The sequence below is a fragment of the Ostrinia nubilalis genome, chromosome 1, assembly GCF_963855985.1.
Source record: "Ostrinia nubilalis chromosome 1, ilOstNubi1.1, whole genome shotgun sequence".
NCBI lineage: Eukaryota > Metazoa > Arthropoda > Insecta > Lepidoptera > Crambidae > Ostrinia > Ostrinia nubilalis.
Genome location: NC_087088.1, coordinates 6,008,680 through 6,020,272, shown reverse-complemented (window position 1 = coordinate 6,020,272; position 11,593 = coordinate 6,008,680). Strand labels below are relative to the sequence as shown.

At 36.8% G+C, this 11,593-nt stretch overlaps 1 protein-coding gene across 1 annotated transcript in view; it reads left to right on the top strand.

The window, feature by feature from the left end:
- The first annotated feature begins 6,369 nt into the window (after positions 1-6,369).
- The window catches only part of LOC135087957 (protein windpipe), a 40,586-nt gene continuing 35,362 nt past the window's right edge, over positions 6,370-11,593 (top strand). Inside the window, exon 1 of the mRNA XM_063982827.1 lies at positions 6,370-6,557. The gene's annotated coding sequence lies outside the window, so the exon portion shown is untranslated. The remainder of the gene's footprint in view (positions 6,558-11,593) is intronic.

Below are 11,593 nucleotides of genomic sequence, written 5' to 3'. Positions count from 1 at the left end.
TTGATTCGTTTGATTTCCTTAACACCTTTGTTGTATCTACTGAATATTGTGTTTAAGTAAATTGGATCTTTATTTCCAAATTTAATGTCATCATGAATGCTCTGAATAAAAACTGGATATACTGTCCCTGGAGAGTTCTCGGGATAACTCCGGATGTGATTCTTTTTGAAGTATGGTGCATATTTTCTGTCATCATCATCATCAGAAAGTTCACCAGTTGATGTCTTGTTTAACTTTCTTTTTTTCTGAGAATTAGCAGATCCACCACTATCAGAACCCATAGTTGCAGTTTTAACTGAAATTCCCTTTAGATAAACTCAATAAACTCAAATTAAAAATCGCAGCGAAAAAAATTGAACCTCCCGCCTCGAAAGTTCGCGCCTTTTTTTTCACGTTTCGAGTTTGAAAGTTATAGAGATGTCACATAACAAAACCATAGCGATTTATCTATCGATTTTTTTCTAAGAGTTAGTGAAACCTACTTTTAGAGAAATATTTTGTATAAGTGTTATTTAACAAAAAAACATGTTTTTTTAATTACAAATATTATTGTAACAATTTTTTATTGATAATATTCAAATTCCATGGACTTCGTGTTCAAAAAAACGATTCCTAAAAAGTTCTGGTTCTATTTCTTCAAATTAAAAACTATTAATTTATTTTCAATGCGTTTATTAAAGTCAACAATCGAAAAATATAGTTGATTTTTGAGATGTTTTTAATAACTAAGTAATCACTACAATCGATTAATGAAACGCGGAAATAATCGATTTTGTTATACAACAAATACCCCAGCACTAAATCTATTCCGTTTCACACATTGCGTACATTAAATAAAAAATATTTTTACATCGTATTTAATTAAAATATAATCAATAGACTCAGATTTTACTAGATATTTCAAGACAAGTAGTTAATTTTTTTTTATTATATTGCTAATGAAATACAAATATTTTTTCAAAAATATTCTGCATATCGACGGCAGAAAGCGGAAATGTCGTATCTCAAAAATTGGCTAAAATGACTTTTAATTGTATTGTATTAAGAAAAAAAAGCCGCGTCGAATGGTGTATGTATCGTCTTTCTACGATGAAAAAAAATATAGATACGTCATAGAATTTTTTCCAGTTTTTTTACAATTTACTTGACCAATTGCTGTAACTGGTCAAAAAAACGCAACTTTCGAAAATAAAATAGATACGACCACACTACTAGTATGTTAAACAGTTACAGCACTCTTTTTCTGAGTCAAACATTGATTTTTAAGGAGATACAGCATTTCAGCCGCCCTAAAATCTTACGATGTCGAACATACAGCAAATGAGCCGAACTGACGTGAGTACTTATAAAATAGTTACTGCATTTCAAACGTATCATCTAATAGCGAAAATCTTGCTAACATCATTAGAATAGAGTCTTGTTTTGTGTACAGCAAGTAATACGTCACTCTAGCAAAACAAACCCCCTCCACCCGCTGCGTCATACGCCATTCTGATCGCGCGGCAGTTGTGCGTTAGCGCCGATAGTGAGAACGCAGAATTGTAAATTCTTAAAATAAATATTATTTTACATTTTTATTTGTTGTTTCGTTTCAGCCGAAAGACGTCCACTGCTGGACAAAGGCCTCCCCCAAGGATTTCCACAAAGACCGGTCCTGCGCCGCTCGCATCCAGGCCACGCATTTTGTCTTGTCCATGTTCATTTTAAGACCCACTTGTTGAGAGGCTCTACTGAGGCCATCGAACATTGTGTTTAGGTCCTCCACGGTCTCAGCTATGACTACGATATCGTCCGCGAAACGAAGGTGGGTGATATACTCGCCGTTGATATTTATGCCGAATCCGCTCCAGTCCAGAAGCTTGAAAACATCTTCCAGGGCGGTGGTGAACAGTTTCGGAGATATGACATCTCCCTGTCTCACTCCTCGCTGCAACTGGATAAGTTTCGAGTTCTGATCCTGGAGGCGGACCGACATTGTAGCGTTTTCGTACAAGCCCTTCAGCACTTCGATGTATCTATAGTCAATTTGGCACCGTTGGAGAGACTGTAGCACTGCCCAGGTCAGTCGAAGGCTTTTTCATAGTCCACAAACGCCTAAGTGGCTGATTATAATCTGCCGTAGCGTATGTATGTGGTATATGGTACTAAAGCCTTTTCGGAAACCGGCTTGTTCGGGAGGCTGGAAGTCGTCGAGCCTGCGTGCGAGACGATTCGTGATGACTCTCGAAAACAGCTTGTAGACATGGCTCAGAAGTGAGATAGGTCTATAAATTTTTCAACAAGGTTTTGTCGCCTTTTTTGAAGAAAAGTTTCACCACACTTCTGTGCCATGCCGTAGGCGTTTTTCCCTCAAGTATGACGGAATCGAACAGCCTCTGAAGAGCCTTTAGTACCGGCGTTCCACCTGCTTTCAGAAGCTCAGCCGTGATTACATCATCACCGGGTGCCTTGTTGTTTTTCAGCAGTTTGAGAGCCATTCTAATCTCGTACAGACTGACGTCCGGGATATCCTCGGTGTAGTGTCGGGTGAATCTAGCTTTTGGGTCTTCAGCTAGATTTGGGAAGTACACTCGTGTATAATTGTCCGTAGAACTTCTCAACATCTTCCAATAACTCAGGCCCCGACGAGATGTCTCTGCCATCCTCGGTCTTCAGCTTGGTCAGTTGACTTTGGCCAACAGACAGATCCCTTGCGAACACTTTAGAGCCTTTGTTACGCTCAATCGCCTCCTTAATACGATCTGTATTAAATTGGCGTTGGTCGCGAGTCAAAGACTTGGAGATCTGTCTGTTAAGACGCCGATACTGAGCAGCATCTTTAGAGGACTGCAGAACCAAGTTTCGTCTCTCTTCTATAAGTTTATTGGTGAGGTCAGAGATCTTTTTGGTTTCTTTTGAACGACGGGTTTTAAAGAACTTAGACCCAGTCGTTTGGACAATTTCCACGAACCTGTCATTGTATTCGTCCACAATTTCGCAGTCTCCCAAGAATCCCAGGCATTCGAAACGATTTTTCAACTCGAGCTGAAAGCTTTCGGGGTTTTGGAGTTGGATGGGCGCTGGGCGGAGCGTAGACTTCATCAGTCGACGCCTCTCGAGCTTCACAACGGTAAAATGGGACCGGGAGCTATGTATGTATGGCTCTGGAAATATCCTCATATACATATAGTCTCCACTTCGTCGTCGGGGTGTTCCGTGGTCGGTGCGTATACTTGTATGACCTTCAGCGAATACCGTTTGGTGATTCTGAGTATAAGGTACGCTACCCTCGCCGAAATACTCTCGATCTGGACCACGTTGTTGACAAGGGACTTGTGGACGATAAACCCGACACCACCCTGGGACTGTTGGTCGCCCTCCCGGAAATAGAGCAGGTTTCCGGATTTCAGGATTATGGTGTCCTCCCCCTCTCTTCGGACTTCGCATAATCCTACGATATCCCACCGCAACCTGCTCAGTTCTTCCTCGAATTCGGCGAGCCTCACGTCAGGCCGCAGCGTGCGAGTGTTAAATGTTGCCAGGGCCAGAGGTCGTCGGGGTTGGTAGCCTGTCGGTACCCGGTGATTCTTAGCACCTCTCGCCCCAACGTTACCGTGACCGCTACCGTGGCCCGGGATAGTAGGGCCGCCGGGGACTAGGGGCCGTGTTTTTTTGTGTCTCTTCATGAGGGGATTTTGCCTTAATCGCCACGCTTGGCAGGCGGGTTAGCGATCGCAGTTTTTTTTTGTGAGGTTTCGCACGCAGACGCTGCTGCCCGTCCGGTGCTGCAGGGATTTTGTCGCCTATTACGACACGCCTCCTGTTGGCGGTGGGGAAGAGTATTCTTTATGGCCGTCCCCCCCACACGGCACTTGTTGTCTACGTATTTAAAAATAATAAATGGCAAACCTCAGGACAAAGTATAAGTAAGTGATTGTTGCAAGCAATAAAGAGAAAGTATAGCAGACTGATTTATGTAACTAATGAACAAAGAAGGAAAAGTAACATGATGATTATTTTTATTTAGTTTAAAAACTAATACTGAATTTAGCAGATTGATTGTTGAAACTAATGAAGAAGAAAAACTATGGCAGGCTGATTGTTAAACTTTTAAAGAGAAAGTGTATGCTTCTTAAAATTAATGAAGAAGAGAGATAAACTAATAAAAAAGAATATTTTTGTCGGACTGATTATTATAATTAAAAAACAGACTGATTTTTTTGTGCCATTACATTCTTAAAATTTAAATAAAACAGTTAAGAAAAAGATACAGTATTTTATTGTTTTCACATCTCTGACTCTTATTGTAGATAAAACATTTCAAATGTAGAAAGTTATTTCATTATAAGGTCCATACAGCTAAATAGCCCTGTACAGTTTATCGTTTCTTTGAGATACAGCAGATCCGCTGCCTGGGAATTGAAGTCAACTTAAATAAGCCATACATTTTACCTTCCTGATACAACATTTCTGCAGCTCGGCATTAAAAAATCAATTGCTGTAACTAGTCAAAAGTCAATGAAGTAGTAACTCTAGATTATTCCAATCACCTTTATTAAATAAAGTTTAATTAGTAGACAAAATATGTAAAATTTCAGCTTTCTAACTTTCTTAATTTAAGATTTATGAATTTTTGAAATAGTTTTTTTGCTCTGGTGTAAAATCGGACTTTTTGAGATACGACAAAATCGCTTTCTGCCGTCGATATGTAGTATGCGTAATATGGATAACCTTAAAGTGTCATACGGATCATCTTAGCTGAAAAAGACTATAGTGTCATATTGGACTGGAGTACAGCGTCGGAACGTGTTAATAAAGTTTTCGTGTCAAAATAGTAAACATTATTACATGTTTCCTTTTCCATTTCCTTCTACATTTTTAGCCAAGGGCCTGCGGTTACACTTAAGTTTAGCCGGCTAAAGATAGAAGAAACTAACATTAACACCTCGTCGAAGATAAACTTAAGTTTAGCCGGCTAATCTTAAGTTTATGTTCACACCTATCTTTAGCCGTAACATATATAAATAAATAGTTTATTTATTAAAATAAGAGCGTTAAGAGGTCTAACATTTTACATGAGTTCATAGTCTTTTTTAGCTTGAGCTAGGTTAAAACCTGTTAACCTGTAAATATTATGTAAGTCAGTCTTTTAATCATAGAAAAGTAGTAATTTAGTCTAAGTTTTGATAAAAATCTATAATCCTACCTAATGAGTAAACTTGTTAGCATTACTTGGCCTAAATGCACACTGCATGTATTGCACAGTCGCGTAGCGCGCACGCAGCGAAATATTAAACAAAACACGATTTACGAAATTCGACACATACAAACGCAGACAAGTTTGTTATACTGTAATGTCATCAAAACTGGAAAAAAACCTTATTAGTAATTATATTTGAACCACATGCTAAGCAGACTAGACGGTGTTAGGGTTACAATAGCGTTAATCACGTGCCAAATCAGTAATTAATTATTATGTCACATTATTTTATTGATAGTAGACTAGCCAATGCCGACCTCGGTCATCATAAAAATTAAATGACAAAACATATTAATTTTAATTTGATTAAATATCAGAATCAGAGGAGTTTTGGATTATTTTGTCTGGAATAATATAAGTCCTGGTCTTCATTTAACCACAATGGTGAAAGATAGGTACATTAAAATTTCAATAATTTGCCTATTATTTTCATAATTAACATCAACATCAATATTCCCGTTTTATATTAATTGAGGACGTTTTCATAAAACTTTGACAGATAGGTTTTATGTCCGATACGAAATAAAAAAATACATTGATACGAATCACGCAATACTGGCTGTACAACTTACGCTATGTAGCAAAAAAAGAGTGGGTACGGTAATAGTCGAGTGGCGCGATCATCGATGCTGCTACGTACAGCTGATTCGGTTTTTCACCTACGGACACCGTGTCATTGGCTGCTTTGCTTTTTTTGCTATTTTTTACTTATTTTTAAAGCGATTCTATTTTTAAATAACAATGTGTGATAAAATTAACTGTTCTTGATGGCATGTAATCATATCAATCAAATCTTATCGTAGTATCAGAAATGTAAATTGTAAAACTGATATTTGTAGGCATCTATTGTAAGTTATCATTTGAAATCCGGAGTAAATTTTATATTATGTAGATATTTAAGCATGCAAATTATAAAATCTGTATGCATTAAGTATTGCAAAATACTTCCTAAAAATTCGCGTTATTTTCCAGAAAATTCTTTGCTGATAAAATTCCATTGAAAATATTTTCGAATAAAAACTTCTGTTATTATTGTAGTAATGCCGGGCAAGACCCCGACCCTCCACTGTGTCATAGAACACGGCAAGAGCTATCAGAAATCGGGTTTCAACGCTGTGGCAACGGGCCGGTCGCGTCGCGCTGCCAGTTGCAACCGACCCGCCGCCCTGCTACCACGCGGTGCGAGCACGCACCAGCGAACCCGTGCATACAGTGACAGTGCCACAGTGCAGACTCAGTGACCATTCGGCTGGACTCAACTTTATTTTACACCTTCAGCGAACGAACGACCGATTCAGAAATTTGCACAATATTCTCGGTGAGTAGGTAGTTTAAGTTTACGCAGAAAAGTCTACAAATTGCTGGATTTAAATTTCACCGGGTCAGTGCTTGACCGGTGCTAACATTCGAGTGAATATATTAGGAAATTTAGACTTTGAATTTACAATTTGGACTTAATGTTAAGGTTTATAATTTATGGATGGATATCGGACGATGTTTATGATGGTATCGTCATCATACCCACCTATGGTGTTAATGAAAAACGAGTTTTCAAGGTCTATGTCGTTTTGTTTAGTGACGTTTTCCATTTATTTTAAACAATTACACTTTTAGTGAATTACTATCACAGATTACTATGAACACATTTTTGCGTTCGTAGATAACTTACATTAAAATTGTTAAAATAAAATAAAAGACAAATTAGTTTCAACCAAAAGATTGTAATTACCACACACTTTTAGTCTTGGCACAATTACTGTAGATAACTCAATGATAAAACTAATCAAACCTATCGTGTTAGGCCAATTCATTCAATAACATCATTGTTTAATATAATACTGGTAGTACACGTCGGTAATTTACCTTATTTGTGGAAAAAATATTATCAATTTTCTCAAACGTGATTTTCTTGAATCCAGAGGTCGAAGAGAAATGTTTTGTTTCTATTAAACCAGTAGATAGTAAATCTGCATAAAAGTGCATAGAAATCTGACCCTAAACATTTTTAAAGACGTGGGCGGTCAAATCAATCTGCTTTGTAAAGTCATCAACAACTCTTCAAATTCAGATCATTATCCAATCAGACATCTGTTGACATCCAAACCAAGACTTACAACTTGAAAAATACAGTAATAGATATAATAAAAATAATGACCGGTGTTTGTGGTGAAGTCAGACGGATTTTGAGCGGAGGCAATTGTAATAATGATGAATCAGAACCGTGTTAAAACGTTCAGCTCGCCATAGACAGTGTGGAGGCTGAGCCGGCGCAGTCGCGGCTATTAAGGTAATAGTCGCGCGATTAGCCAGCGTTTTCGATTAACCCCAGGACCACCTTGCAAATGGGCATATGATTTTGATCAAAGTTTTTATTTTATTTGTTTTACCCATATATCCCTGCTGAAAACCAGCGCCACATACATTGTCATGACTAAGGCTATTAAGCCGGAGACCTAGTTGGCAAATGTCTTTTGAGTTTTAAACGTTCAGCTCGCCATAGACTGCGTGGAGGCTGCGCCGGCGCAGTCGCGGTTATTAAGGTAATAGTCGCGCGATTAGCGAGCGTTTTCGATTAACCCCGCGACCACCAGCACTGAGTTACTCTACCACTTCATTTCCTCCTTCGTGTAACAATTTTAACTGAAACTAACGTTTTATAATGGCGATAAGTATGCAAATTGTGCGTATCGGTGGGCCAATTCAATTACTGATTAACAAGCTAATATTCTGGTTCTTCAATGAGGTTAAGTTTAGATACACTAGTTTGTGACTTCGTTGCTTTAGATAAAACGTGGTTAGCTTCATGTGAATACATAGTTCCGATGATTTAATGTTGCTTAACTACTTCACCTATTATTTCATTAAAGTTTTGTTCTGTTGTAGTAATTTTATATTCAATTTTTTCACGCTCTAAGTCTGTATTCAAAGTAATCATGACTGAACTTATTTTTGTCTTATAATTAACTTTATCTCTTGTAAATCACGTCTCAGAGTCATGTATATCAGTGTGCTTCATTATATCTCTGATGGCTTCATTCGAGACTGTAGTCTTGTATACGAGTATTACTCGAATTATTACTTCGACTTGGTTCAGATTATTATTGCCTTTATCAGTAACATTGGCCTACTCATTTTATCATCGAATACTATAACACATTACTCAGTTCATTCTTTGCAATGTATTCTTTTTAACTGTTTAAAGAGTTCAGTGGGATAACAAATTGTCTGCACATGCTTATGCTCCACATCTGTCCAGTGCGACAGTTGAATGGCTGGGGTAAAAGTAATAATACCACTCATTCATACTTTTATTATTAAACAAAATTAAAACTGTTACTGTTGGGAACCGATACGTGGACCAACCTCTTTTTGATATTATCTATGTTTTTATACTTTTTTTACTCTTTTTGATACCTTTTGTTTTTCTTGTTTTTTTTTTATAGCCGTTGTGGGCGTATATTGCTGAAATACATCTTCATTTTAATCGAAGGTTTTTCTTATTTCCGCACGCCCGAGCGGCTGTCCGCTACAGTTACCTACTGAATCGCTTATTCTGGTTTTATAAATGATTACTAACATTAGCATTTAAGGTGTGTTTACTAACCACACTGTGAACTATGAGTTGTTCGAAATAAAAACTTTTTATTTTTTATTTATTTATTTTATAAATTCGATAAAAAAAGGCAAATTTAAAATAAAGCAACTTTACAAGCACTTATTTAACACTGTAAATTACAACAGAATCACTTTAAAGATTTGGCAAGTGAAACTTTTCGTAACAAGTGGGTGGTAAATGCAACAAAATGCAGTAACTCTTACATAAAATCAACAGTTGTTTTCATTTACGAAGGACCTCGAAGTGCCAAGATAATTTAGGCTAATACCTTCTTGTATGTTTCCCACCGGCAGCTCCTGATAAAAGATTTTCTCTATAGTCTCTGATTTTATATTGAAAAAAAGATCGATCTAATAAACACGTCATTGTATTGTTAAATAAGAAGGATGTGGCTCTACTGGGTCCCAATCACGCATTTGTCAACTTTTTTTATCCTATCCTTGAAATGTAAATTCATTTCCTTCTCTACCTTTTATTGAGACAAGCTGTTCTTTACTTTTTAACGATGTCATGTTTTACGTAAGGTACGTGTAGGTAGGTGTACTTTTTAAATGTCAACGAACTCTCGGGATATTTCAAACCAAATCTCGCTATCAGAATTTTTGCCATTTAATCCGCCATAGTGAAAGTACCTACCTACTTTCACCCCTCTTGAAATAATTCGGTCCGCAAATCTGTATCAACACTTGCGCATGGACTGCGCAAAAAATTTGTGTCATTAGGTCTTCAAGCAATGAATAATATCGCGATACAGACTGCGATTTGTTAGGTTTAAGCTAGCGGGGTTTCGAAACACCGCATTTGTCTTGTTAATGTATGCATAATAATGTTTAGTTCACTTATGATGCATGCAAATTTTGCTTTCACATTTTTTGTCATTGGCGTATGATGTCTTCTTACTGCTGTAATATCTATATTCGTGAGCTATCTTGCATCGAGCGCGTTTTTGTTACCTTCTTTGGCACCTACTGATTCATAACTTGATATCCTTGGAAAGTTGGAGCCAGATGAACGAACTTCAGTTGCGTTTGCATCGTTTTAATTCAATTCAAAATCATTATTTTGCTTCATGAGCGTACATTTTGAGAGCAGTTTCAATTATTGTTCGATTGTTAACAAAGGTAATAACTATTTGTATTCATATCATATCTCTAGGAGTGTGTGTGTTAGATAATAGCGCAGTGTTTGCTATAATAGTTAATGCATCAAAGCACACCTAAAACATTATTATATGTCATGACTGAGTCCACAAAGCGTGTATTTTGTCATATGTAACGTAGCGTTACGATTCACTATTAAACTAATATTCACACAGTAACTTATTATGTCAAAAAAAATATTGAAAATTTTATCCAATAGGTAAGCACTGATAAAAAAATTAGGGCAAGGTCATCCATCATTCTTTCATTTTATCGCTAATACAAGTATGTCCTTTACATATGTGTTATTGTTCAAGACCCGTTATCAACTTTAAGCTGTGTACATAGCTCTATGACATCTGAACTTGAAACGCGTGACTGAACATCGAGCCCGATTAGGTCAGATGCGGTAAAGGTGCGTCCACATTAATGGGTCAAAGGGCAACACACAGTCACAGTACCTAGCTTCTGTAATTGCCGGTCTATGGTGTGGCGAACGTTGACATAAGTTCAATTATAATGCAGTATCTGGATGCGTGAATGATGTAACTGAAACGTTATATGTTGCAAATGCAAATAGATATGCAAAATTAAGCGAAAAGTCTTTGAAAATGTTTGTCCTACTCAGTTACTCACTCAAAGTTTGTTCTCTCAAATTACTGTGTTCTTTGGTGTTAAACCAATGTCACTTTTTCTGGGCTTTTTTATTTATATGACTGGATTTGCAATAACGAGCATTAACAAACTCTCACGCGACTGCAGCCGCGTTTCCTTTAGTTTTACGTTTAAAGTAATCAGTTTCTAAAGTCTCTCTTCTAAATAGTACCAACTAATGCAAAATTTAAATCAATAACTGTAGAAAATTACGCACATACCAAAGACATGTTTGTAGAAGATAGTAATATCACAAATGATATCGCACCGGATCTAGATCACACGTTAGTGGCAAACAAGTCATTAGACGAGATGTAACTAATTGAATCAATTACTAAGCATGAGAACGTTAAACCAATTAAAGATGCTCCGCTATCGGCAACTTGACAGGACACTCTGCAGCGAAGATAAAAACCAATTTTATCGACTATCGATACATAAATAATGAGATAAGTGCCTAACTATTTAAATACCAATGTTTATTAGAAAATGTCAATCATAAGATACTGATTGAATAATTCATTGAAGTTTTTACGCTGCATTAGATGAAAATTATAACACTATTGTTTGCAAAATGTATCCTTAGCAGTCAACTTGTGAACCAAGAAGAGCTTTATGTGAAACATTAATTTTAACAGTTCTTGTAAAACGATTATCCTAGTTTAAAATACATATCCGAAGAAAGGAAAAACATTAGGCATTAACCTATAGTCACCTAGATGAAGAAGGCTATAAATGTTTGGCAGAATAATGACGTAACTAGCGAATAATTAAGTTATCATATTTTGTACTTATTGAGACCTTTGTACTGCGGAAGAGTTGAGCGGTAAACGTATTTGCTTGATCTACGTGTCAACTTAATAACTATCTATGCCATCAAGGGCAATTAACTCTTTGAACTCTCTGTGTTTTTACGTCTTCACTAGATTGTTTGTGTTTTGTTAA